The following is a 6,000-nucleotide window of genomic DNA, read 5'->3' on the forward strand; positions in this document are numbered from 1 at the left end:
TCCATTTTTAGGACATATTAAGAATTCATGAATTGAAGGGGTAGCCATGAAACACCTTTTCCAGGGGCCGTTCAACATCATTTTTTTCTCCAAATACTTATGAAGCAACTACTATGTGCTTTTCAGGTGAGCTTTTTGTTTGTTTCATGGTAAAAATGTGTTTCCCCGGTGAACTTCTTGACCAGTGATCTGGACATACACTTATCCATTCTTGGAGCACCTGGGTGGCTCAGTCAGTTCAGCATCCAACTCTTGATTTCAGCTCAGATTGTGAGCTCGAGATTCGTGGACTCAAGCCCTGTGTCGGGCTCTGTGCCGATAGTGGGGAGCCTGCTTGGGATTCTCTCTCTCCTTCTCTCTCTGCCCCTGCCCCTCTCGTGCGTACTCTCTCTCTCTGTCTCAAGATAAATAAATAAACAAAAAAAAAAATATCCATTCTCTTCTTAAAGACTCACAGGGAAGACGGCATCAGAGCCCGCCGTCAGTTGGATTAGTGAGCTTCGCAGTCTGGAAGCTCTTCCTTCTGTCCAAAGTATTTTCTATTTTCCAGTCATTTATTATTATCTTTATCTGCTGGCTTGCATGTAGCATGGCAATTTTTATTTACAATGTCCAAGTATCTGCCTCCTTGGAACCAGAAAGCAGCAGAACATCATTTTTATTACAAAAGCTGCAGAAGAAAGGAAGGCAGACAGTGCATATTCATTTAGCACCTTATGGTAATCAACACAGCTAAATTTGCAGGCTACTTACTAAGTCTCAGACATGTTCTGAGAGCTTAAATATTTAGAGCTCATGAAAACACAAGGCGGTAGGTATTATGATTTCCATATTTTACAGGCAAAGGGACTGAGGCACAGAGAAGTGAAGCTGCTTTCCCAGAGTCACATGGCTGTACATGGTAGAGTCAGGTGTAGCTCAAACAGACTGGGTCCCTGGGCCACAGTCTTAACCACTAGGGTGTCTTTCCTCTTCATGTGCAATTAGGTGGTTAGGGGAGTCGTCAAGGATATGTAGATAGGTAGTAAATGGTGTGGCCACCTTTCTACTGGTCTCTAAGCTCTTTCCACTCTGCACTCCAAAACAATAACCAGATGCCCCCTTAGGTAATAATGTTTACTTCTTTCATTTTTGTAGAGCATTGTCTTGACAGATCTTCCTGGGAACCTGTTTGATGGGAAAACTCTATATCCTGTCTCTATGCATTTTTATATTTGTACCTAGGTTCACTTTACAAAGAATTCGACGTGGTTAGTTTTCAGCATGTTTGCTTTCACAACTTAGATTTTTGGATTTGCTAAGCCTGGTCACACACAGGGAAGGAGGTGGTAAATTACTAAAACCAGCTTAAAGGAGGTAAATTTAGGCCCAATAAATATAAAGTTGATATGGGTCTTGTTATCCTAAGATGGTGAAAATGTAAATAGGTTTAAGGATGGCTGAGATAAATTTGTAAATGACAGTCCTCAAAGATGTTATTAAGGAAAATCGGTACATAGGAGAAATACATTCCTATCCTATTTATGGAATTTTGTCTAGTTTGCACATTTTCTTATCTCATCATTGATGAAATGGCTCTTCCTTGTCTCATACCAGTTTCTTAATGAGCAAGAGACCCTTTTGGCCTCCTGGCTTTGCTGGGGTTACTGGGGGCCCTGTGCACTGCCAGAGCGGACCCCCCTTTCCACGGTGTGCTCTGAGACTCTCATGTGGTCAAACATTCCGATCCCACAGCAAACCCTCAAGGCTAAAGCAATGCTTTAAAATTTTATTTCCTGCTGCAATCTCAGTGCTAGAAGGAATAACACGATATTCTATCAGCACACATTTATTTACCACTCAGACAAAATAGGCGAAATGTACATTTCAAGGGATTATCTGAAGATCGTAAAGAATCTCGGAGGCCACGGAGTCCGGTGGAATTCAATCTTTTTATTTTACAGGTGAGGATTCCGAGGGCCAGCATTCCAGTCATCTACTGATGTGCAACAAAATACCTCCAAATTTAGTGGCTTACCACAACAATTTTGTTATAGCGCCTAAGGTTGTGAACCCTGCATCTGGGCAGGGATCAGCTGGGTGATTCTTCCGCTCCATGTGGTGATGGCTGGGACTACTAGGTGATATTTGTCTTGTGGAGGATCCTTTCTTCTCTCTAGACTTCAAACCAGACAATTCCCATTGAGCCACAGAGCATCTCCTCCAAGAGGAGTGGATCACTTACCAAACTCCTCCCCAAACATGTTTGCTAATGACCCAGGCTACGTCATGGGGTATGTGACAAAAGGTGACAAGGGACATTTTCTTGCCTTCAGTTCTACATTCTACTCAGTCTTGCTTCAAGTTCTTTTAAATAGGGTGAGCATCTGTTAGCTCTTAGCTGTTTTCTTGTTGTTATTTTCCCACACATCCTTTGTAGACTCACCTTCGATCCTTTCTGGTGGATGAGTGACCTAACTTGCTGGGGACTCAAGAGCATTTGTCTTTCTTGGTATGTAGTCACGTTAGAAGGAAGTAAGGGACTTTGGGGCTGGATCTAAATGAGCTGGAGCTCTGCCATTCAAGCTAGCAGCTCTGGTGTATACAGTTTCCAAAATCACAGCTTCTGTTTACTGCTAGGCAGTGAAAAGGGGGACCAGGTGTGGGGGGACTGCAGCAGCGCAGGGTATCATTATTTCTGGACAAACCAGCCATCCTGATGAAGGGTACCTGATGTGAATCCGGCACTGGGTGCTTCTCGGTTCTTCTTGGCATCTTCTCACTTCCTTTCAAAGATAAAACATGGGAAGCACATGCTGTTATAAGGTAATTTCCAGTGCAGACACTACAGAAAGCACATCAGTAAGTTACTGCTTTTCCCCTTAGTTCCACGTGGCTATGAACTTGATATTTAATTTACTTTCCCAGATCCACATTTTCATTTTCTATTCCTCCTGCCACCCCCAGAATGACAGAGAGACAGAAAGAAGCATCTGTAAGGATCTGCTGAACAGCAGATGCCTACTCAATGGGGCTGTTTGTTTACATTTTACAATAAAAAATTGATTGAAAGAGAGAGTTACTGAGGTTACTAGAAGGGGAATATGTTTGGCATCAGATTGGTCTGAGTTCAAATTCTAGCTCTGCCACTTACTTACCATGTAAACTTTAGCAACAACAACAAAAATATCTCTGAGCCTCAACGTTCTCATCTGCCAAATGGGCATACCAGTACCTGTGTCATAGGGTAATGTTAAGGACGACAGGAGATGACGAATGTGCAGGAGTATAATACATGCACAAGAACAGTCCTGCGAGTGAACCTGACATATAAAAACTCAAGGGGATATATTTTTGTTAATACAGAGTTAGAAATGTGAGGTCATAATAAACATATTTTTTCAGCATTTCACATTTTAGACACTGTGCTAGATTCCATGGGGACCACGTGACAAGCCAAGTTCCCAATCCTCAGGTAGTGGAGCAGGGGGAGAGGAGTGGAGGTCAGGAGGACCACAGGACAAGAAGACAATGACTTTTGGGGGGTGGGGTGCGTGCAAAGGTTCTCAGGGAGACCGGAACTGCAGTGGTGGGTGAAACGAAACCCTTTCATAACAAGAACAGGCGAGTTGCATAATGACACAACACAGCTCACCTTGAACTCTATCGGAGTTTTCATTTGACTTTGAATTTTGAATTCTCTATCAAAGGAAATCAGTGCTCTAGAAAAATGGCCAAGAAATTACAAAAAGAAGTCAGATTCCCAGGGGCGCCTGGGTGGCTCAGTTAGTTGAGCATCCAACTTCGGCTCAGGTCATGATCTCGCAGTCTGTGAGTTCGAGCCCCGCGTTGGGCTCTGTGCTGACAGCTCAGAGCCTGGAGCCTGCTTCAGATTATGTGTCTTCCTCTCTCTCTGCCCCTAACCCACTTGCATTCTGTCTCTGTCTCTTTCAAAAATAAATAAACATTTAAAAAATTTTTAAATAAAAAAAAGAAGTCAAATTCCCAGAAATTCGGGAACCAGAAGCTGAGATAAATCTTTTTTGTTGGCCTGTTCAGGGATAAAAAAAATTAGAAATTTGGCAAAATTTAAAACATGTACAATGTGTTTTTAAAGTAATCTTTAATGATTATATAATTTAGGAACATGCAAATATATGCTTTTTTTTTTACATCAGAGGGTTTTTTTCCCCATTTTAAAGTTTTGAATAATTTCAGACTTAGAGAAAAGTTGGAAAAATAGCACTTAAAATCCCTACACAACCTGCACCCTGGTTCCTCAAGTGTTAATTTTAACAACTTTGCTTTATTCTGTGTCTCCCTCTATCCTTTGTTTCTGAACTAGTTTGAAGGTATGTAGAAAGCATTATACCCCTTTACCTCTAAATACTTTAACGTATATATCCCAAAAACAAGGGTATTCTCTAACATAACCACAGTACAATTATCAAAATCAGGAGGTTAACTTTGATATTCTACTATTAATTATCTCCAGGTATTAAAACCTCATCAGTTGTCCCACTAATGTCAGAAAGAAAAACTTCTCTGGTCCAGGATCCAATTGGGTATCACACATTACATTTACATGCCCTGGCTCCTTGGTCTTTGACCCAAAGCAGTTCCCAGTCTTTCTTTGTCTTTCATGATTGGCATTTAAAAAGAAAATAGACTTTCTGTTTTAGAGCAGTTTCAGGTTCACAGGAAAATTGAGAGCAAGGTACAGAGATTTCTCATATACTTCCTACCCCTGCATATGACCAGCCTCTTCATTATCAACATCCCCCCAACAGTGTGGTACATTTGTTACACCTGATAAGCCTACGTTGACACATCATTATCACCCAGAGTCCATAGTTTAGGGTCCACTTCTGGTATTGAAAGTTCTGGGAGGCTGGACAGATGTGTAAAGATATGCATCTACTATTCATACATACAGAGTAGATTCATTGCCCTGAAATCCCCGTGTGCTCACCCTACTCATCCCTTCACCTCCCCACCCAGCTTTTGGGAACCATTGATCTTTTTACTCTCTCCATAGTTTTGCTTTTTCCAGAATGCTAGATAATTGGGCATATAAAATATGTAGCCTTTTCAGTCTGGCTTCTTTCACTTATTAATACGCACTTAAGTTTCCACCATGCCTTTTCAGGGCTTAATAGCTCATTTCTTTTTAGTGCTGAATAATATTCCATCGTCTGATGCATCACAGTTTGTTTATCTACACACTTACTGAAGGACATCTGGGTTGCTTCCAAACTTTGGCAGTTCTAAATAAAGCTGCTACCAACACCCCTGGGCACGTTTTTGTGTGGACATGTTTTCAACTCCTTTGGGTAAACAGCAAGGAGTGCGATTGCTGAATCGCGTGTTAATAGCATGTTCGGTTTTATAAGAAACAGCCTGAGTGTCTTCCAAAGTGGCCCTACGAATTCTCACTTCCACCAGCAACGAATGAGAGCTCTTGTCACTCTGCACCTTCATCAACATTTAGTGTTGCCAGGGTTCCGGACTCGGGCCATCGTAATAGGTACGTAGTGTTAGTTCATTGTTGCTTTAATTTGCAATTGTGTGTGTATGTGTGTGTGTGTGTGTGTGTGTGTGTGTGTGACTTAAGATGTGAAGCATCTTTTCATCTGCTCATTTCCACCTGTATATTTTCTTTGGTGAATGATGGGCATTTTTGAAGAGTACATACAAGCCTTTTGTAGAATGTCCCCAATTGGTTTTGTTGAACATTTCCTCGTGTTTAGATTCGTGGTGTAGATTTTCATCAGGGATACACAGGAGTGTTATGCTTATTCTTCAGTACATCATATCGGTGGTCACATGGTGATGATTTCTCTCATTATCAATGATGCTGACCTGGACCACTAGGTTAAGGTGATACCCGCCAGGTGTCTCCACTGAGAAGGTATTTTTCCTCCTTTGTAATTAAACAGTATCTTGTGAGGGGATACATTGCAAATACGCACATGTGCCATTTCTTGCCACATTTTCCCCCACTAGTTTTGGCAGCCTTGA

Source organism: Panthera uncia, assembly GCF_023721935.1.
Source record: "Panthera uncia isolate 11264 chromosome B3 unlocalized genomic scaffold, Puncia_PCG_1.0 HiC_scaffold_1, whole genome shotgun sequence".
In the NCBI taxonomy this organism is placed as follows: domain Eukaryota; kingdom Metazoa; phylum Chordata; class Mammalia; order Carnivora; family Felidae; genus Panthera; species Panthera uncia.